Raw genomic sequence first — 22,048 nt, 5'->3', positions numbered from 1 at the left:
AACTTGAAGAACTCCCTTTAGCATTTTTTTGTAAGGTAGGTTTAGTGTGGATAAACACCTTCAGCTTTTATTTTTCTGGGAAGGTCTTTATTTCACCTTTTTTTTTTAATGATCAAAATGTATTTATTTAATATACATCACAATGGCTCAGTCAAGGCTTAATTTAAAAGACAAAAACAAAACAAAAATAATACCACAGCTCAAGATACAGAGTCCTATACAGAAATCACAGACACGACAGACCATCGAAGGAAAACTTAAAAAGACGACACAAAGATAGGCAGGGAGACCAGGTGTGGTGGCTCATGCCTGTAATCCTAGCACTTTGGGAGGCCAAGGCGGACAGATCACCTGAGGTCAGGAGTTTGTGACCAGCCTGACCAACATAGTGAAACCTCGTCTCTACTAAAAATACCAAAATTAGCTGGGTGTGGTGGCAGGTGACTGTAATCCCAGCTACTCGGGAGGCTGAGGCATGAGAATCGTTTGAACCTGGGAGGTGGAGGTTGCAGTGAGCTGAGATCTCACCACTGCACTCCAGCCTGGGCAACAGAGCAAGACTCCACTTCAAAAGAAAAAAAAAGGACAGTCTGGGCAGCCTGGGTCAGGGGTCCTGGCTGGTAACCTACTTTGAGTAGGTTTCTTGCAGGTAAAAGCTGTGGGAAGCTTTTTTCCAGAACTCAACAGCATGCATGTTCAAAGGGCTATCAATGTTGGGTTCTCCTAGCAGACTCTGGATGGAGACCAGAATGGTCCTGATGCCATACAGTACAGACCACTTGTCCTTCCGAATATCCAGGCATATGTTACCCTGGGTGTCTGTGTTGGGGTGGTAGCAGGGTGTGAGGAACTTCAATGTAGGCTCATTGTAAGGGTAGCCACTGGGGAACTCTAGCAAGAGCTTATACCTCAGGTCTTCATATACTGTGCCAACTGCTCCACGGATGGTCCCTACCCATTTGAAAAGTTTGTCTGATTCAAGGAAGGCAGAAATCCCTTTGTCACCAGACATCATGAGGGTCATCAGCTCCTGCTATAGTCTTCTGCCCACAGGACTCTGGGCAGCACCCCCACTCAGCTCAGTTCTTTTATGGGTGGTGACGATGCTAGTGGCAGCTGGGTTGTGGTTTTGGGAGACCACTTGGCTGCCTTCTCCTTCATTTTTGAAGAACAGTTTTGTTGGTTATAATATTCTTGGTTGACAAAAGTTTTTTTTCTTCCAGTACTTTGCATATAACATCTCACTCCTTTCTAGCCTATAATATTTCTGCTGAGAAATCAGCTGATAATCTTATAGTAGCTCCCTTGTACATGACAAGTGGCTTTTCTCTTGCTGTTTTCAAGACTCCCTCTTTATCCTTGACTTCTGATACATCAAACTATCCTTGATAGTTTGATTACAATATGTCTCAGTGTGGGCATCACTGGGTTCTTCTTAGTCAGCATCCTTTGAGCTTCCAGAATTTGGATGTCCATTTTCTTCCTTAGATTTGGAAGTTTGGGCCATTATTTCTTCAAATAAGCTCTCTGCCCTTTGCTCTCATTCTTGTTTTTAACTCCTATAACATGTATATTGATAGGCTTGATGATTTTTCATAAGTCCCTTATGCTTTCTTCACTTTTATTAATTCTTTATTCTTTCTGTTCCTGTGACTTGATCATTTCAAATTATCTGTCTTCACCTTCACTGATTCTTTGTTCTGCTTGATCAAGTTGTCTATTGAATCCTTCTAGTGAATTTTATAATTCAATTATTGCAGTCTTCGGCTCTGGATATTTTTTTTCCTTAGTTTTTGTCTCTTTGATCATATTGTCACTTTGTTAATACATTGTTTTCTGGATTTGTTTTTAGTTGTCTGTCTGTGTACTCTTGTATCACACTGAAGTTCTTTAAGAAAATTATTTTGAATTCTTTTTCAGGTCATTAATTGATCTCTTTGTTTAAGGTCAGTTCCTGGATATTTATTTTGTTCCTTTGATTGGGCCATTTTTCTCTATTTCTTCATATGCCTTATTATTTTTTACTGAGATTTGTGCTTTTGAAAAACAGGCACCACTTCAGCCTTTATGGCCTGGCTTCATACAAGGAAAGATCTTCACTCAACTAGGGATTCTGGGGGCCTCTCAAGCCTTTTCTGGGGAGATGCATCATGTAATACACCAGGTCCCCATTTGCCTTCCACCATGGTTGTACGCATCTTGAGGCCATCACTAGAAGCAGATGCCAGCACCAAGCTTCCTGTACAGCTGCAGAACTGTGAGTCAATTAAATCTCTTTTCTTATTTATGTTTATATATATGTATGTATTTTTAGAGACAGGGTCTCCCTATGTTGCACAGGCTGGTCTCAGACTCCTGGGCACAAGGGATTTTCTAGCCTTGGCCTTCCAAATTGCTAGGATCACAGATGTGAGCCACCACACCAAACCAAAATATTTTTTCATTATAAATTACTCATTCTCGAACACTTCTTTATTGCAACACAAAAATGGTCTAATACATAGATCCTGCTAGGAAAGCCATGGTAGCTTTGTACAAAAATTTTTGTAGAAAAAAACTTTGCTTACTGATTAAATTTCTTTAGTACTATGTATGTTTCTGTAATTAGTATTTTTTCAGTTAACTATCTTTCACAGTTTTGGGGTGTTGAGTTGTTCAGTATGTCCTCTACTTTTCATATTATTATTTGTGGGATTGATAGTGATGGTCCTCTTTCATTCTTGATAGTGTTATTTGTGCACTCTTTGTTTTTGTCCTTGAACATTGTTACTAAAGGTATATCATCTCATTAATTTTTGCAAAGAAGCAACTTTTGCTTTGGTCGATTCCTTTTATTTATGTTTGTTTTCTATGTCATTAATTTCTGTTCTTGTCATCCTCGTGTCTTTCATTCTACTTTCTTTAAATTTAATATACTTTTTCTCTGATTTCTTCAAATGGATATTTTGTTTTCCTAATTTCTTCGAATAGATAATCACTCTTTCAGCCTTTGTTCTTTCTTTATATGTTTGAAGGCTGAAAAAATCCTCTAAAGTACAACTTTAGCTGCTTCCAACAAGATTTGATATACAGTATATGGAGAGCTTTTATGTAATTAAGTGCAAATTTTTAATTGCAATTCTTCTTTAAACCTTGAGTTACTTAGAAGCAAAGCTCTGTCATAAGCTCTATTTTGCCTTTTTATATAGAGAGGTGGGTTTTGGTTAGTGTTTGCACAGTAAATCTTTTTTAGTCCTCTTATTCACAAGCTCCCTGTATCCTTGTGTGTTGAATGTGCACTTTGTCATTTTAAAAAAAGGTAAAGTTTGTTAGCTTTTTAATACACTTTAACAACCTTTTTATATAATTGGATCATTTAACGTTGTCTTAGTTCATTTTGTGCCACTATAACAGAATACCAGAAGGCCAGACACAGTGGCTCATGCCTGTAATCCCAACATTTTGGGAGGCTGAGGCAGGCAGATCACCTGAGGTCAGGAGTTCGAGACTAGCCTGACCAATATGATGAAACCTTGTCTTTACTAAAAATACAAAAATTAGCAGAGTGTGGTGGTATGCGCCTGTAATCCCAGCTACTCGGGAGGCTGAGGCAGAAGAATCACTGGAACCTGGGAGATGGAGGTTGCAGTGAGCCGAGATCGTGCCATTGCATTCCAGCCTGGGCAACAAGAGTGAAACTCTGTCTAAAAAAAAAAAAGAAAAAACAAACAAACAAACAACAAAATAAAAAAACAGAATACCAGAGACTAGATAATTTATTTATTTTATTTTATTTTGTTTTATTTTATTTTATTTGAGACAGAAGCTCACTCTGTCACCCAGGCTGAAGTGCAGTGGCACGATCTCAGCTCACTGCAGCCTCTGCCTCCCGGGTTCAAGCAATTCTCCTGCCTCAGCCTCCTGAGTAAGCTGGGATTACAGGTGTGCACCACCACACTTGGCTAATTTTTGTATTTTTAGTAGCGATGGGGTTTCACCATGTTGGCCAGGCTGTTCTTGAATTCCTGACCTCAAGTGATCCACCCGCCTCGGCCTCCCAAAGTGCTGGAGATTACAGCCATGAGCCACTGTGCCCGGCCTAGATAATTTATTTTAAAAAGAAATTTATGTCTCACAGTTCTGGAGGCTCGGAAGTCCAAGATCGAAGGGCCAGCAACTTGTGATTGCCTTTTTGCTGCTTCATAATGTGGTAGAAGGCATCACATGGATGAGAGAGGGAGAAGGGGGCAAACCAAACTCATCCTTTTTTAAGGAACCCACTTTCATGATAACTAATCATGATAATTACTCACAACCTTGCCATTAATTCATGTATTAGGGCAGAGCATTCCATGACCTACTCACCTCTTAAAGGTTCCACCTCTCAATGCTTTACATTGGGGAGTAAGTTTCCAACACAGGAACTTTGAGAGACATATTTGAACTCTAGGAAACATATTAACAGTTAATAACAAAGCAAACATGCAACAGACAAGTTAATGAAATTTCTAATATATTTCAATTTAAAGCTACCATCTTAAAGGTGCTATTGGTCTCATTTGTTCTACGTTAATTTTTCTCTCTTTTCTTGATTCTTTGAGAGTATTTTGGTCCATATTTCCTTTCACTATTAAGTATGACATTTGATATGCGTGTTGTATAAATGCCTTTATCCAATTGAAGAAGTTTGCTTGTTTTTAGTTTGGTAAGTGTTTTTGTCAAGAAAAGGTGTTGGAGTTTTTCAAATGCTTTTTGAGATGTTGATGTGATTTTTGGTTTTTAATCTATTGATGTGATGTATTACATTAATTATTTTTAAAATGTTAAGTCAACCTTGTATCTCTGCTGTAAATATCACTTGGTCATGGTGTATAATTCTTTTTATATATTGCTGAATTTGGTTTGCTATTATTTTGTTTAGAATTTTTAATATCTGTATTCATAACAGGTATTGCTCTGTAGTTTTCTCGTAATGTCTTGTCTGGTATTCGTATAAGGATAATAATGGCTTCATAATGAGTTGCAGACTGTTCCCACCCTTTTTTTGAATGTGAGATATTAGCATTAATTCTCCTTTAAATGCTTGGTAGAATTCAGTGACGACGTATTCTGGGCCTAAGATTTTCTTAGTGGGTAGTTTTTGATTACTTTGCTTCTTAGAGGTATATTCAGATTGTCTATTTCTTGTGTAATCAGTTTTTGTGGTTTGTATCTTTCTAGAAATTTGTCAGTTTTATCTAATTTGTCGTCACCTAATTTGTTGGCATACATACAATTGTTCATAGTATTTCTTTAAAATCCCTTTTACTTCTGTAAAGACAGTAGTAATGTCTCCTCTTTCACTTCGATTCTACTAATTTGAGCCCTCTTTCTTTCCTTGTTCAACCTAGAAACTGAAAATTTCAACCTGAAAATTAAACATTTATCAATTTTGTAGATGTTTTTAGAGAACCAGCTTTGGGTTTATCAATTTTTTCTATTATTTTTATTGTCCATCTATTGTTTTTTATTCTCTATTTCATTGATATCTATTCTAATCTTTATTATTTTCTTCCTCTGGCTTGCTTTAGGTTTAGTTTCCAGTTTCCTAGGGTGAAAGGTTAGAGTATTGACTTAAGATCTTTTTTCTTTCTTAACATAGGTATTTACAGCTATAAATTTCCCTCTAAGCACTGTTTTACTTGCATTCCATTACTTTGGGGATATTGTATCTTCATTTTCACTCACATAAATCTATTTTCTGACTTCCTTTTTTATTTTTTCTTTGTCCTATTGGTTATTCAGGAGTGTTTTGTAAAATTTATCTCTGAGTTTACCAAGTTATTTTCCCGCTACAAATTTCTAATTTCATTCCATTGTGGTCAGAGAACATATTTTGTATTATTTCAATTCTTTTAAATTTATTGAGGTATGCTTTACGGTTTAGCATACGGTCTATCCTGGAGAATGTTCTATGTACACTTGAGAACAGTATGTATTTTGTCGTAATTCAGTGGAATGTTCTGTCTTAGTTCATTTGTGTTGCTATAAAGGAATACCTGAGCCTGGATGATTGATAAAGAAAAGAGTTTTATTTAGCTCATGGTTCTGCAGACTTTACAAGAAGCATGGCACCAACATCTACTTCTGGTGAGGCCTATAGGCTGCTTTCAGTCGTGAGCTCATGGCAGAAGGCAAAGGGGAGCCAATGTGTACAGAGATCACATGGCACGAGAATGGAAGCAACAGAAAGGGGAGGTAGGGAAGTGCCAGATTATTTTAAACAACTAGCTTCCATGAGAACTAATAGAATGAGAACTCACTCATTAATGTGAAGACAGCACCAAGACATTCATGAAGGATATGCCTCCATGACCTAAATGCCTCCCATTGAGTCCCTACCTCCAACATTGAGGATCAAATTTCAACACAAGATTTGGAGGGACCAAATATCCAAACCATAGCATGTTCTATAGTCGTCTGTTAGGTGTAGTTGGTTGATAGTGTCATTCAAGTCTTCTTCTACTTCTTTATTGATCTTCTGTCTAATCGTTCTATCATTAAGAGAGGATATTGAAATGTCTATTTATTTCTTCATTTCTGTCAGTTTTTTCTATGTATTGGTGCTCTGTTATTAGCTGAATATATATTTATAACTGGTATATTTTCCTGATGGGTTAATCCTTTTACTGTTATAAAGTATTCCCATTGATGTCCAGCAACATATTTTGCTTTAAAGTATATTTTGTCTATTACTGTAGCCACTCCAGCTTTCCTATGGTTGCTGTTTTCATGACATATCTTTTTGCATCCTTTTACTGTCAATCTATTTGTATCTTTGAATTAAAAGTGTCTTTCTTGCAGACAACATATAGTAAGTAGAAGCGTGTTTTTTGTAATTCAGTATGACAATTTTTGCCTTTTGAGAATTGTTTAATCCACTCGCATTTGATATTACTGTCAATATAGTCAGATTTATGTCTATTTTATTTTTGTCTTACATATGTCCTGTGTTTTTTCTGTTCTTCCATCGCTGCTTTACTGCTTTTTCTGCAGTAAGTAAATATTTTCTAATGTAGCATTTTAATTTCATTAGGATTTTTTCCCACTATATTTGTACTACATTTTTTAGTGGTTGCTCTAAGGCCTACCATATATAATTAACTGATCATAATCACCTTGAGATTTAAACGAGTTTAATTCCAGTGATCTATTAAGAACACTATTCCTATAAAGCCCTGTTCCATTTCCCCCATTTCTGTGGTATTATTTATATACACATTACATCTATTAATTTTACAAACTCAGTGATACATTGTTATAATCATTTTCTTAGCCCATTACATGTTTACTCCCACTTACCTCCTTTGTGATGTTATTGGCAAATATATTTCACATATATGTTATAGGCTCAACAATGCATGATATACATATTATTTTATATAATTGCCTTTAAAATAAGTATGAGACAAAAGAGAAAATATGCATTTATAGTGTCTTTTTAAAGGACAGTAACTTTCACTGATACTCTTTGTTTTTGTGGATTCAAATTACCATTTAAGGTAACTTGCTTTAAACCTGAAGAATTTTTTTTAGTATTTCTTGAAGGCAGACCTAATAGCAACAAATTCTCTGGGTTTTTGTTTGTTTTGTTTTTTAATCTAGGAATTTCTTTATTTTGCCTTCATTTTTCAAATACAGCTGTGATGTATATAGGATTCTTCCTTGATTTTTTCTTTGAACACTTCAAATATGTTATTTCACTGCCTTCTGACCTGTGTTTTGTTATAAGTCAGCTGCTAATGTATTTGGGGTTCTCTTTTAAGTGATGAGTCATTTTTCTCTTGCTGCCTTTAAGATTTTTTCTTGTCTTTGGTTTTCATCATGATGTTTCTGTTTGTAAATGTTTTCTAATTTATCCTGTTTGGAGTTGATTGACCTTTCTGAATGAGTAGGTTGTTGTTTTCAATAAATTTGAGAAGTTTTCTGCCACTATTTCTTTGAATATTTTTTTCTACTTTCTTGCCTCTCCTTCTGGTACATTGTTATGTATATGTTGTTGTGTTTAATCATGTCCCACATATCTCTGAGGCTGTCTTTTTTTCTTTTCCCCCATTCATTTTCTCTCTGTTCTTCAACTTGAATAATGAGCTGACTGTGGTATTGTTAGGACTCATTTTCTGTCTCCGGCCACATCCAGATGTGAAACCACTAATTGCTCAACGATTGTACTCTTGTTTTCAAGAGTGCTTTGGGGCATTGATGCCTCTACAAAGACATCCAATCAAATTGTGATTCCTTTGAAGGAACCGTTTCTGAGGTCTAAGCTTCATATTTTCCCCCAGGAACTCAGAAGTGCTCCTCCCAGCTGTCTTGTTCCTCAGTTCTGTCCTGAAAACTAGCCAGCCTGGTTTAGGCTTTCTCTTCATAAATTCATGAATCTCCTTTCAGATGCCTTTCACTACAACTCGCACTGTTCTCTAGAGGCCCTTGGGTTTAAACTTCTCCACATTCTGTTGCACAAGAAGTCAATTCCAATGAGAAGAGATTGGAAACTATCTGTTTTATGGCCTTCTTCTCCAATCAGGCAAAATTTTTAAGCTGGAGCTGGAGGTGTGGAACATGACAAGTTTTTCTTTGAGTGACACCTAAACATGTAGAAGTTCCTCCTCTTCTTTGCTTTTTAAAGTGGTGATTTTAAAATTTTTAATTGCAATTGTGCATGACTAGTAGCAAATATAATTAATTTTTATTTATTCAACTTGTATCCTTGTATCTTGGCTAAACTCCTTTATTAATTCTAGAAGTGTTTTTTTTCATAGTTTTTTTTTTGGGGGGGGGCTTTTCTTTTCTGCATGTACAGTCGTGTCATCTGGAACTAGATCTCGGCTCACTGCAAGTTCCGCCTCCCGGGTTCATGCCATTCTCCTGCCTCAGCCTCCCGAGTAGCTGGGACTACAGGCGCTGGCCACCGTGCCCGGCTAAACTTTTTTTTGTATTTTTAGTAGAGACGGGTTTCACCGTGTTAGCCAGGATGGTCTCGATCTCCTGACCTTGTGATCCACCTGCCTCGGCCTCCCAAAGTGCTGGGATTACAGGCGTGAGCCACCGCCCCTAGTCCAATATTATTTCATTTCACATGTAGTGTAAGGAGCTTATTATTATATTCCCAATTATTTCCTCCATCCTTTCTGCTATTGTCACACATTTTACTTTTCCATATGCTATAAGATACATTGATCTTATAGTTTGCTTGAGACCGTTGTCTTTTAGAACAATTAAAATTAAGAAAATTTTAAATAGACTTTATTTTATGTACATTTGCTTCATTTCCAGAATACTTTATGTTTTTCTGTAAATTCAAGATTCTGCTGGTATCGTATTTTTTTCTGCCTGAAGAAATTCCTTTAACATTTCTTATATTGCAAGGCTGCTAGTAGTAAATTTTCTCAGTTTTTATTTATCTGAGAAAGTATGTCTTCTTCATTTTTTAAAGATATTTTGCTGAATATAGAATGCTGGGATGACAGTTTTGTCTTTCAGTAGTTTAAACACGTCACTTTATTGCAATCTGGATTGCACTGCTTCTGTCACTTTATTGTAATCTGGATTGCACTGCTTCTGAGGTGAAGTGCACTGCAATTCTCATCTTTGTTTCTCTGTATGTAATGTGTCCTTTTTCTCTGGCTGTCTTCAGGGTCTTTATTTTTGGAAACTTGAATATGACATACATAAGTGTGGTTTCTCTCTTCCTTCTTTCCTTCTTCCTCCCTTTTCTTCCTCCTTTCTCTCTCTCTCTTTCTTTTCCTGCTTGGTGTTATCTAAGTTTCTTGAATCTATGGCTTGGTGTCTGTCATTATTTTTGGAAAAATTCCCAGCTAACATTTCTCAAATATTTCTTCCCCCTACTCTCTTTCTCTTCTCCTCTTGGGATTTGTATAATGTGTATATTGCATCATTTGGTATTGTCCCACAGCTCTTAGATGAACTGTTTTTTTTTTTTGTTTTTTTAGATTTTTTTTGAGATAGAGTCCTGCTCTGTTGCCCAGGCTGGAGTGCAATGGCACAATTTCGACTCACTGTGAACTCCGCCTCCTGGGTTCAAGAAATTCTCCCACCTCAGCCTCCTGAGTAGCTGAGATTACAGGCATGCACCACCATGCCCAGCAAATTTTTGTATTTTTAGTAGAGACAGGATTTCGCCATGTTGGCCATGCTGGTCTGGAACTCCTGACCTCAGGTGATCCACCACCTCAGGCTCCTAAAGTGCTGGGATTACAAGCATGAGCCACCATGCCTGGCTGGTTTTTTATTTTATTTTATTTTATTTTAACTGTTTGTTGCTCTTTGTTTTTCTATTGACTTATCTTCAAGTTCATGTTGATCCTTATCTTCACTGTGTCTACTCTACTGATGAGCCAGTCAAAGGCATTCTTCATCTCTCTCACTGTGTTTTTCATTTCTAGTATCACCAGTTGATTCTTTCATACAGTTGCCACCTCTCTCCTGAATCATCCACCTGATCTTGTATGTTACCAGCTTTTCCTTTAGAGTCTTTAACACACGAATCATTACAATTTTAAGATCCCTGTCAGTTCCAACATATCTTGCTTTTTCATATGACTCATAGCTTTTGTTTAAAAATAAACATTTAACAGTAGTAACAGAGGTAAATAATTTTCATACTTGGAAATGAGCACACCTTTGCTTCTACGTCTTTAATGTGGGGGTTCTATTAATCTAGTTAGGAGTTGAGTTTGACTTGAGATTTAATGTTGCAATAATCATTCTCATTATATAACAGACTTCAAATTCTAATGTTACCTTGTGTTTAGAATGGGGACTATTTTGCTAGAATTTTAACTTCCCTTTCTCATAAGGATGACACTGTTGGCACTTCTCCATCCCCACATTTTAAGTTTTTTCCCATGGATGGTGAGGGACAGGGGAGGGATAGGGGAGAAGTGACCTGTACCACCACTAGAAAGGAAGGTTTCTCAAGAGTCTCCTTGGTCTTCCCCGTGATTACCTGGTGAAAAACAATTCATCTTTTAACTTCATATGTGCAATTTATATATTATATAAATTTTATAATTTATTATTTATTTAAAATTTATTAATTTTATAACCTGCTGTCTTGCAGAATTCTTTTATTTTTTCAGGTAGTTTTACCAACTATTTTACAACTTTGTTCTCTAGGGTTTTCCAAATGCACCATTTTGTCATCTGCAAACAGAGATGCCTCCAGTTCTTTTCTCTTACCTGATTGCATTGGTTAATATATTAAGTAATAATAGAGCTAAGAAAATGTTTGCCTTGTTCCTAACCTTAGTAGGAATGTTTCTAGTGTTTCCTCATTACATAAATCAGTGATTTTACCATGAGGTATATACATAGTTTATCATGATAAGGATGTGTCCATTCATTTTTTCAAGACTATAAGTACAAATGGGTGTTCAATGTTTCCAAAGGCTTTATTGGCCTCTGTAGAGAGAGTCAAATGATTTTTTCTCCTTCAAGTTATTATTATTGAATAATCTTTGAGTTCCTGGTATGGAATTGCTTTTCACTGCAATATTGATTTAGTTCTGTAGGTTGGGGAAGTCTTTATTTTTCTTTTTCTTGATGTTCACTTTCTCATGACCAGAGTATTTCTCAAGTGTATGTATTTCCCCAGAATGAGTTCATGGGTGGTTAACTTTTAAATTATTTTCTTACACATAAAACATTATTTTTGCTTTCATAATTAATAGTTCGGCTTACTGTATCATTTTTGAGACAAGATAGTTTTCCCTCCAGCCTTGAAGGAAGCCTTCTATTTCTCCTTAGCACATAATGCTGCTGAGCTTGTTTCTCTGCCAGTGACCTGTGCCACCCCCTCCTCTTGTCTTTCTAGTAGTTCATGGCAAAATTCCCAGGTATTGATACCTTCTCTTCCTTTCACTTCTTTTTTATAGAGAAGAGGTCTCCCTGTGTTGCCCAGGCTGGTCTTGAACTCCTGGGTTCAAGCGATCTTCCCACTTCGGCCTCTCAAAATAATGGGATTACAGGTGTGAGCTACCACACCCAGCTATCTTTTCTCAATCATCCTATGAAATAACTTGAGAAAGTTTTAATTTAAAAACTGTTCCTCCTTTTTTAGCTCTGGGAAATTATTCCCCCAACATTTCTTTATTTCTCCTGTAGTCGACAAAATAATGGTGCACCAAAGGTGTCACATCCTAATCCCTGGAACCTACAAATATGTTATCTTACATGGAAAAAGGGACTTTGCAGATGTCATTTAAAATCTTTAAATGGGGAGATTTTTCTGTATTATCCAGGGAGCCCAATGTAATCACAAGTGTCTTCATAAGAGGGAGGCAACAGGGCCAAAGTCAGAGAAGATGATGTGACATCAGAAGCAGAGGAGAGGGTGGTGCAATGATGGAGGCAGGGGTCAGAGTCAGAGGGAGAGATCTAAAGAGGATACACTGCTGGCCTTGAAAATGGATGGGTCCACAAGCCAAAGGATGCAGGCAGCCTCTAGAAGCTAGGAAAGACAAGGAAACAAATTGTCCCTTAGAGCCTCCAGAAGGAATGCAGTCCTGCTGACACCTTGATTTTAGGACTTCTGGCCATTATAGCTGTTAAGATAATAAATTTATGTTGTTGCAAGCCATTAAATGTGTGGTCATTGCTTACAGCAGCAATAGAGACCACTACACTTCCCTCCATTCTTATTTTTTTTCTGTTCATTTTTCTGAACTCCTAGCAGATTTTTTTTTCTTTTTTTTTTTTTTTTTGAGATAAGGTCTCACTCTGTCACCCAGACTGAAGTGCAGTGGCGCAATCTTGACTCACTGCAGCCTCTGCCTCCTGGGTTCAAGCGATTCTCCTGCCTCAGCCTCCCGAGTAGCTGGGATTACAGGTGCCTGCTGCCTCACCTAGCTAATTTTTGTATTTTTAGTAGAGATGGGGTTTTGCCATGTTGGCCAGGCTGGTCTCGAACTCCCGACCTCAGGTGATCCGCCTGCGTTGGTCTCCCAAAGTGCTGAGATTATAGGTGTGAGCCACCGCGCCAGGCCTATCAGACACATTTTGACACCCTGGATTGACACTATGCACCTCTTACCTCCCCTGTCAGACTCTTCATCTTTTTATCTTCTTGCCCTACAGTCTGGTAAGTTTCTTTAACTTTACTTTCCTATCCTCCTCCTGATTTGCTTTTAATTTTTATCATCACATTTGTAATGTCTCTAAACTTTTTTGATTCCCTGATTTGTCCTTTCTCTAGTTTTCCATTCTTGTTTTGTGGATGCAATATCTCCTCAAACATATCTGACATGTTAATTATGACTATTTTATTCTATTCATTGCCTTTAGTATCTATTTCTTCCAGGGACAACAGTTACTTTTGTTCCTCTTGGTCCTTCTGCCTTGTGACTGTTTTCCTTGGTTGCCTGTTATGTACACAGATGAAAGATAAGACTGATGCATACAGACAGCTGCCAAGGGTTCCCTTTGTGGTTCCAGGGTCTGTTTACTCAGCAGGCCGCTCCCCTTCCTGGGAAGGCTGGCTTGACTTCTGCTTAGCCGGGTGAGTCATACCTGGCAGCCCTCACCAGAGGGTACCCAGCTTCCTCATCTCTAAAGACCAAACTAACCAGGCTTTACTCCAGCAGATACTAACCCTTCTCCTAAGTTCACTTCAATTTCCTAGCAATATGTTTTCGTCAGTTCAGGTTACTATAACAGAATCACACAGCCAGGGTTGGTTATAAACAGCAGAAATTCATTTCTCACATTTCCAGAAACTAGAAAGTCTAAAATTAAGGCGCCGGCAGATTTGGTGACTGGCGAGAGCCTCCTCCTGGTTCTTAGACGGCAGTCTTCCTGCTGTGGCCTCACCTGGCAGAAGAAGAGAGGGGGTTCTCCGCGATCTTGTTTCCTTTCTCTTTTTTTTTGAGACGGAATCTCGTTCTGTCGCCCAGACTGGAGTGCAGTGGCACAATCGCAGCTCACTGCAACCTCTGCCTCCCGGGTTCACGCAATTCTCCTGCCTCAGCCGCCTGAGTAACTGGGATGACAAGCACACAGCACCACGCAGGCTCTTCTTTTCTAAGGTTACTAACCCCACTCATGAGGGCTCTGCTGAGAGCCAGGTGGTGACCTGGTCACCACCCAGAAGTTCCTCCTCCTAATACCACCACACTGGGGTGAAACTCAATGTATGAGTTTTGGGGGGACATGTTTCCATCTACAGCATAAGCATATTATTGGTTCTATCCTACTACAAAACAGTACTCTTAGCCTCTTTAAGCCATGTTGGAGCCTGTGATTAAAACAAAGAGCTCCCCGCAGTGTTCCACGCACAATCTCTTCATCCACTTTCCAAGAGTGAAGTCTCTAGCTTCCTCTCTTCCCAAACCGTGGACCCTGAGCTTGCAGCCTTTCTGTGTCCGGAGTTCGTTCCTTCCCGTGAGTTTGCGGTACCGCAAGAATGAAGTCACGGACCTTTGCAGTGAATGTTACACCTCTTAAAGGTGGCATGGATCCAAAGAGTGACCACCAGGAAAATTTATTGTGAAGAGCGAAACAACAAATTTCCCACAACACTGACGTGGACTGGAAACGATTGCCGCCGCCGGCTGCAGGGTGGCCAGCTTTTATTCTCTCATTTGTCCCCACCCATGTCCTGCTGATTGGCCCATTTTACAGAGTGCTGATTGGTCCATTTTAGAGAGCACTGATTGGTCCATTTTACAGTGTGCTGATTGGTCCATTTTACAGAGCACGGATTGGTCCATTTTAGAAACCTCTAGCTTGCCACAGAGAGCTGATTGGTGCGTTTTACAATCCTTTTGTAAGACAGAAAAGTTCTCCAAGTCCCCATCCACTCCAGAAGTCCAGCCGGCTTCACCTCTCATTTCCAGCTGGTAGAGGTTCCCTTCTACCCAAGCCTCCTCCTTTCTACCCTCCTCCCTGCCATGTACACTCACTCCTGCACACTTACTGAGCTCCAGTGCCCCCTGCTTTGGTTTTTTTTTTTTTTTTTTGAGACGGAGTCTCACTCTGTCGCCCAGGCTGGAGTGCAGTGGCCGGATCTCAGCTCACTGCAAGCTCCGCCTCCCGGGTTCACGCCATTCTCCTGCCTCAGCCTCCCAAGTAGCTGGGACTACAGGCGCCTGCCGCCTCGCCCGGCTAGTTTTTTTTTTTTGTATTTTTTTGTAGAGACGGGGTTTCACAGTGTTAGCCAGGATAGTCTCGATCTCCTGACCTCGTGATCCGCCCGTCTCGGCCTCCCAAAGTGCTGGGATTACAGGCTTGAGCCACCACGCCCCGCCTCCTTTGGTTTATAAATCAACATCATCATGCCTGTTTTTTATTTTCTGGAAGTCCATGATAGCCACGGGCCCACTGGTAACTTGCCTGTGCCCCACTCTCCTCCTCAGCTCTGCTTGGGTTATGCTACTTGGCCACGTCCAGGGAGTTCAGACACGAGAGGGAAGCAAACGAGGTGTTCGGTCTGCTCTGTGGGCACCTATGTCGACACGCTTAGTTATCATTGTACTTGTGGTAACATGCCAGTGTGTAGCAGGAGTCCTCTCCCTGACAAGGACAGAGCCTTCCCACAGATGAACTGCCTTAGCGCAGCTGGCACTCCATTCTGGGATCACTTATAACCACTGGCTGACCTTTTGCATGAGAAACATAATTGGCTGTAAACTCTCTGAGGGTGGTGGATCAGTTAGGACTATCTCTGACTATGGGTTAAAACAATCCTAACATAATCGTGGCTTAAGCAAGAGAGCAGTTTACTCAATGTGGGAGGCAGGAAGTCCAGGTCTGTTACAGGGGCTACACTGTGATGGGGACTCAGGCTCCATCTATCCAGTGCTCATTATCCTTGTGTGGCTTTAAATACCCTTGTGTGACTTCCATTCCCACGATGACCCATGGTCCGGTGTGACTGCTGCAGCTCCTGCCGCCATGTCCACACTTCGGCCAGCAGGAAGAGAAAGAAGGAGGAAGGGCTCATCCACTCATTTACAGGTTACTTCCTGGGATAGAAGTTGTTCATGACACCACTGCACACCCCATCAGCCAGAATTGGTCTAGATAGCCACATGCCGAGCTAAAAATCAAGGCTTTCATTATTAAAGATGGGAACATGTATGGTGGGGCCTCTAAAGGAGCCCCAGCCGACAGCGTCTGTCTCGTTTGTGATTTTATTCCCCCAGCTAGAGACAAGAATTCTGGAGTCATGATTCATCGATTATTTGCTGGGCACCCAGTTTCACTGTAGCCTTGGACTTGGACTATGTTGCTCTGAGTTATCCAGACCAGAGCAAAAGATCTTGCCCAAAAACTGCTTCACAGCAGAAAAGACACTAAAAGAATGAGGGGGATCAGCAGACATATCTATACTCAAAACATTTTGGGGATCAAGATAGACTGACAGCTGGAATTGGCAATCAAGCCGTAGAGAGAGAGCCAATGGGAAGCAGCTGGTGCTCCCCAGGCCTGGGCTAGCATGCCCTTCCTGGCATCCATTTTTCCTGCTGGGCCCCAAGGGACCTGGCCCTGTGCGTCAGTTCTGCGGCTGCAAGGGGTGCTAGTGAGGCTGCTTACGAAAGAAGAAAACAGTTCACGAGTCCCATTGCCTGTCCCTCCAAGGCAAACACTTTTAAAAGTATTTTTTTCCCCACATTTTGGCATTTCATATTCTGATAAGGCCCATATACTGCTGTGGGCTGAGCCAGAACAGCCTACACATCCCAGGGGAAGGAGGACCTTCTCTGACGGAAACAAGTCTAGACTAATGAGCCGCAGAGCTCAGTGTCTGGTGATAAGCTGAGAACACTGAGCCTGCCTCCCCAGGCTCCACCTGGGGCTCTGTGCAGCAGCTGCTGCTGGAGACAGCTCCTCCGCGCCTGGCAGTGGGACAGCAGGGCAGCCCTGGGTCCCAGTGCCGCTAACAGCCAGGTGGGACCTGAGCATGAGACCCTGCGCCACAGCGGGGACATTCAGGCTCTGTGGACTTCCTGAGTGTCTTCTTCACATTAAGCCGTCACACATTTCCTGATTGGAACTGTCTCTCTGGGTCTTTGTCACTGGGACCACTTGGGAACCCTCTGACTGAGTCTCAGCCCAGCCTCATCTCCACGGTATCTGAGGTGCCCCAAGCACACGGCTTTCATCTCCTGCCCCTAGAGGTGCCCCTGTGGGGCAGGGTCCCCAACCAAGAGCTCCTTCCAACCTCCTGTCCTCATCTAAACCTCATTCTCCTTTCAGAGGCTGGCGGGGGCACATCTCCTCCCAGAGAGATCTCCATCCAGGAAGGCCATGGACCCCACCCAGGGTCAAGAGGCAAGGGAGCAGCAGAGCCTGGAGCTGAACCCACATCTGCAGCTCCCAGGCCTGGCCCCCACAGCCCTTCTGTGGGCCCCCGGACAGCTCGCTCAGAGGCTGTGTCCTGGACATGCGGCGTCTCTCCCACTGGGGTGGACATTGGTGCTGCTCACCCAGACCCCACTTCTCCTCGGGCAAGCCCTGCATTCTGCGAAGTGGATGGCGGCAGGATCTGCCTCCGAACGTGCTCTTCTGACGTGGCGATTCTGGCAGTTCTGCTGAGAGGTGGGGTTTCCCCTCTTCCCCTTGACTCTAGGCGGGCATGCGTGCCACTCTGGGTACGCGATGCTGTGTGGCTTCTGAGGCTGGATCACAAATGGTGAGTCAGTGTCTGCTGGTTCTCTTAGGACTGCCCTCGGAGACTCAGCCCTCGTGCTGTGGGGAAGCCTAAGGGGGCCATGCAGCCAGAAGACAGTGAGAGACCTTGGAGCTGGACTGCTGAGTTCAGGTCCCTGCATCCGTGTGGCCTTGGGCAAGTCCCACGTCTCTGAACCTCAGTTTCCCCATCTGTAAAATGGGCATAATAGAGTCTTTCCCGCTGAGTGTTGTTAAGAGGATCAGATTCCCACACGAAGGGCCCAGCCCAGCCCCACGCACCAGCTGGTCCCACCCAGTGCTGGTTCCTGCTCCGGAGTACAGACTCACCCCAGCACAGGCCTGCGCCCAGAGGGCAGGATGCAAGCCTCAGGCACACCCTTGCGCCCCTCAGGGCAGGCAGCCCACCACCCACTTCACCCCTACCCGTGCCTTGCCCTGACTCAAGCCAGCCGGGACGTTACAACCCCCAGGGGACAAAAAGCAGGCCCAAGGGACCCTGGGCAGGTGGGCAAGGACTTCGTGAAAAGGGCATAACTCTGCAGTCTAGAAGATTTTGTCTCGGCCGGGCGCAGTGGCTCACACCTGTACTCCCAGCACTTTGGGAGGCTGAGGTGGGCGGGTCACCTGAGGTCAGGAGTTTGAGACCAGCCTGGGCAACGTGGAGAAACCCCGTCTCTATTAAAATTATCAAGTTAGCTGGGCATGGTGGCGCATGCCTGTAATCCCAGCTACTTGGGAGGCTGAGGCTGGAGAATCACTTTAACTCGGGAGGCGGAGGTTGCAGTGAGCCACGATTGCACCATTGCACTCCAACCTGGGCAACAAAAGCAAAACTCCATCTCAAAAACAAAGAAAAACAATTGTTTCTTCATCTATCCACAGGACACATTGCAGCGCCTGCCTCAGAAGGTCACCTGGGGACATCAAAAGATGATAGCGATGCGACGCTTCCAGGTGCTCAAACCCACATCTCGGGGTGAGCTCATCTTGCCCCTCCCTCCCACATGTCACAGCCATGGCATCCAGCCAGCCCGCCCTTCACAGGCAGTCACCCTGCACCCCCAGCATAATCGACTCTGGTCCAAGGCATCGTCCCTTCTCTCCTGCATCTGCCCTCTGCCTGGTCTCTGGGCCTCCACCCTCTCCCTCGGCCCTCCTCCGTCCTCCCCCACCCTCCACACAGCACAGTGATCCGGGTAAAACCCGAAACCCAAGTTGGGGCCTGCCACCCCTCTGCTGGAAGCCCCAAGGGCTTCCCATTTCCCTGCAGGGTACCTCACCCCAGCTCTGGCCTCCCTGCGCTGCTCCAGCAGCGCCATCCCAGCTCTGGGACCGGCCACCTTCAGCTCTGGACCTGGGATTTGAGTTCTCCCTGCCTGTGGCACACTTCGTAAGGCTTGCTGACTCACTTTTTAAGGCTTTTATTTAAATGTCATCCACTCACGGAGACCTCCCTGAGCAACCTAATTAAACCGCACACCACTCCCTCCACGTGGGGTCCCCTTCTGTCCTTCACTGTTTTCTGTTTCGTAGTTGCCATCTGACACAATGCTGAGGATGGTTTCTCGCCTCTCCCCAGTTAAAACACAAGCATGAACATGAAGGCGGGGCTTTCCTGTCATCTGTGTCACTGCTCTCGCTCCGTGGATTCCCCGCAGAAAATGAGAATACCCTTTCCTCACTGATGAAGGCCAGGCGGAGGGCGAGCAGAGGGGTGGAGCAGGAGGAGGATTCGTCTCCTGGCAGGATGTCAAGAACCCCATGGGGAGGCTCTAGTCTGGCTTGGCCTGAGACCATGTGCTGTGGCCTCTGTGGGTCCAAGCAGTGCTGACGGCAGCCTGGGGGTTTGAGTCACCCTCCCTAGTGGGAAGGCCCTGGGTGAAGAGCAGAAGTCAAAGTCAAAGGGACAGCTGAAGCTTTGAAGAGCCACTTCGCAAAGGGGCCTAGGAAAGAAAAAGGCACCAAGGTGTGGGCCTAGCATGGCAGAAGCCCTAGAGCCCAGAGTCAGGCTCTCAGCCCCTCCCTGTGGCCCACCCTGGCAGATTGGGCAAGACAGGTGTGCACATGCACAAAAAAGCCCTAAGCCAGAAGACCCGCCCTCCCAGTGGCTGGTGCCCCTCTGCCCCACAGCGACCCACCCCACCCTGGCACATCCACCCAAAGTGAGCCAGCTCTGACTCTAAGACCACATCCCTTGTCCCGCATCCAGCCACAGGGCGGAGGTTAGTGCAGGTTTCAGCGCCCTTGGACTTCATCTGGGAGTAGAGGGGGCAGGTCTAGGCCTGGACCTGGAGCAGTGGGTGTCAAGGAATCCCCAGGGATGGCCTTATCCCCTGTGTAGGCAGGATGGCTCTGGGAAATCAAGGGCAGTGTGTGGTGGTTTGGCACAGCTGACTGCAAAAAACTCAGAGATAGGCTGGGCGCAGTGGCTCACACCTGTAATCCCAGCACTTTGGGAGGTCGAGGCAGGTGGATCACCTGTGGTCAGGAGTTTGAGACCAGCCTGCCCCACATGATGAAACCCTGTCTCTACTAAAAATACAAAAATTAGCTAGGCGTGGTGGTGTGCACCTGCAATCCCAGCTACTCAGGAGGCTGAGGCAGAAGAATTGCTTGACCCTGGGAGGCGGAGGTTGCAGTGAGCCAAGATTGCACCATTGTACTCCAGCCTCTGACAGAAAACTCCAGAATGCAATTCCCTGCCATGTGGGTTGCCCACCCCGCCAATTTGTGGGGCTAAGGGGCCCCTTGTTTTCAGAGAGAGCTCAGCTTTGCCCAGTGGGGTCTCTGCTCTGCTTCTCCATCTGGTACTGACATCCTCCAGGGCAGCCAGCACCATCCTCTTCACTGAGGCAGGATGAGGGGCTCCCACTCTGCCAGGGACACTCAGGATGCTTGGGGCAGGGTGACACTGAGCTTCCCTGGGCACAGGCTCCAGGGAAAACCTAGTAGATGACACAGCCCCGCCCAGTGGGGCAGATCAGAGGGAGCTGTGTGGGCGAGCACTCGGCGACTGCAGGGCTTGCCCAGGGCTTCTTGGCCTGGCTGCAGGCTCTTGCTGCCCACAGAGTCCTGTAGCTGCTCTGCGGGAGAGGGAGGAGGGCACCGTGCATGGTTGACTCTTCCTGCTTCTGGGCTCCGACAGCCTTGGCCTCCTGCTTGATCTTTCCAGGGTCTGGGGGCCTGCTCCAAAGTCAGACACTCCTGATGTGGTACTGTCTGGGGACAAAGGTGGCTTGAAGGGGCCTGGTGGCCACGTGGGCCTCGGAGCCCCAAGCTTGAGCCCTGGGATGGGAGGGGTTGCTCCTTCTCCACTGGGGTCCAGGAGCCAGTGGGCTCTTGCTCTGGGGGCACCCTGGGGGCCAGGCAGCAGCACCAAGCATGCCCCTGAAACTGGCGCTGGCCAGAGCCTGGGTGCAGGCTGCGGGGTTGTCCCTGGGCCAAATCGGCTCCCTCTTTGCCCACCATGCTCTGCTCCCTTCCACTACACACAGAATGCCAGTGGCTGCTTTGGTTTGGTAGCTTCTGCCGCCACCCCCACACCCCTTCTAAAATCGTCAGTGCTGCCCTGTCTGGTCTGCTGTGTCCTAGTGCTGCCCTGTCCCCTAACGCCTGGGCTGTTTCCTTGCTGTGATGGCCATGGTTGTGCCTCTGAGGCCTGGGCTCCTTTCAACTAAGGGGTTGGGGAATCTCTGAAAACACCACCAATTACGGCCCCACCCGAGCAGGAGCATCCTGTGCTTTGTGGTGGGAACGTGTCCAGGCAAAGGCCTTATCTGAGAGATCAGGTAAATTACCGGGTAACCATCGGAGCCTGAGCACAGACGCAGGCCTAGCAGGCTCCTTATTAGGCTAATTACCAGCTCCTGGGCTGCCGAAACTGCGTAAAACCCAAGATAAACTCAGGGTCAACCTGGAGAGCAGCTGGGAGGTGGTGTTTTCCTGGAGAGGCACTTGCCAGAGGCCCTCAGGCTGAGGCCTGGGAGAGAAAGACAAAAGAATTCCCGGGGAGAGTGGATCACCCCCTTGAAAACTGGAGAAGTCTGCAGACCCCACATTCAGCTCCTAACTCCGACGCCCTCCACATCCTCATCTGTAAATTTCGTCCCTCTGATATTTATGATATGCCAGGAGCTGCTGGCCACTGGGTATGGTTGAAAACAACAACATAATAATAATGTTACAAAATCAGCCTCACACTGTACAAAGAGTAGCTCCTTTAGTCCTCAACAAATGCATCTTCATTTTATAGATGGGCAAACTGAGGCTCAGGGATGTTAAAGGACTTGCTAGCAGCTGCTAGAGCTGGAACCAAGAGGCAGCCCTGACCCTAAAGGGGAAACAGGCCCAGGAACTTCCCAGCGCCCCTCCCTTGAGG

The 22,048-nt window shown here is 44.1% G+C and overlaps 1 pseudogene; it reads right to left on the bottom strand.

The window, feature by feature from the left end:
* Positions 1 to 625: 625 nt before the first annotated feature.
* LOC105554217 lies at positions 626 to 17,499 on the bottom strand (annotated as a pseudogene).
* Between the last annotated feature and the right edge of the window lie 4,549 nt (positions 17,500 to 22,048).

This window comes from Mandrillus leucophaeus, unplaced genomic scaffold, assembly GCF_000951045.1.
Source record: "Mandrillus leucophaeus isolate KB7577 unplaced genomic scaffold, Mleu.le_1.0 Scaffold631, whole genome shotgun sequence".
Lineage (NCBI taxonomy): Eukaryota > Metazoa > Chordata > Mammalia > Primates > Cercopithecidae > Mandrillus > Mandrillus leucophaeus.
Note: the sequence above shows the minus strand (reverse complement) of the source record. Positions and strands in the feature narration are given on the sequence as shown.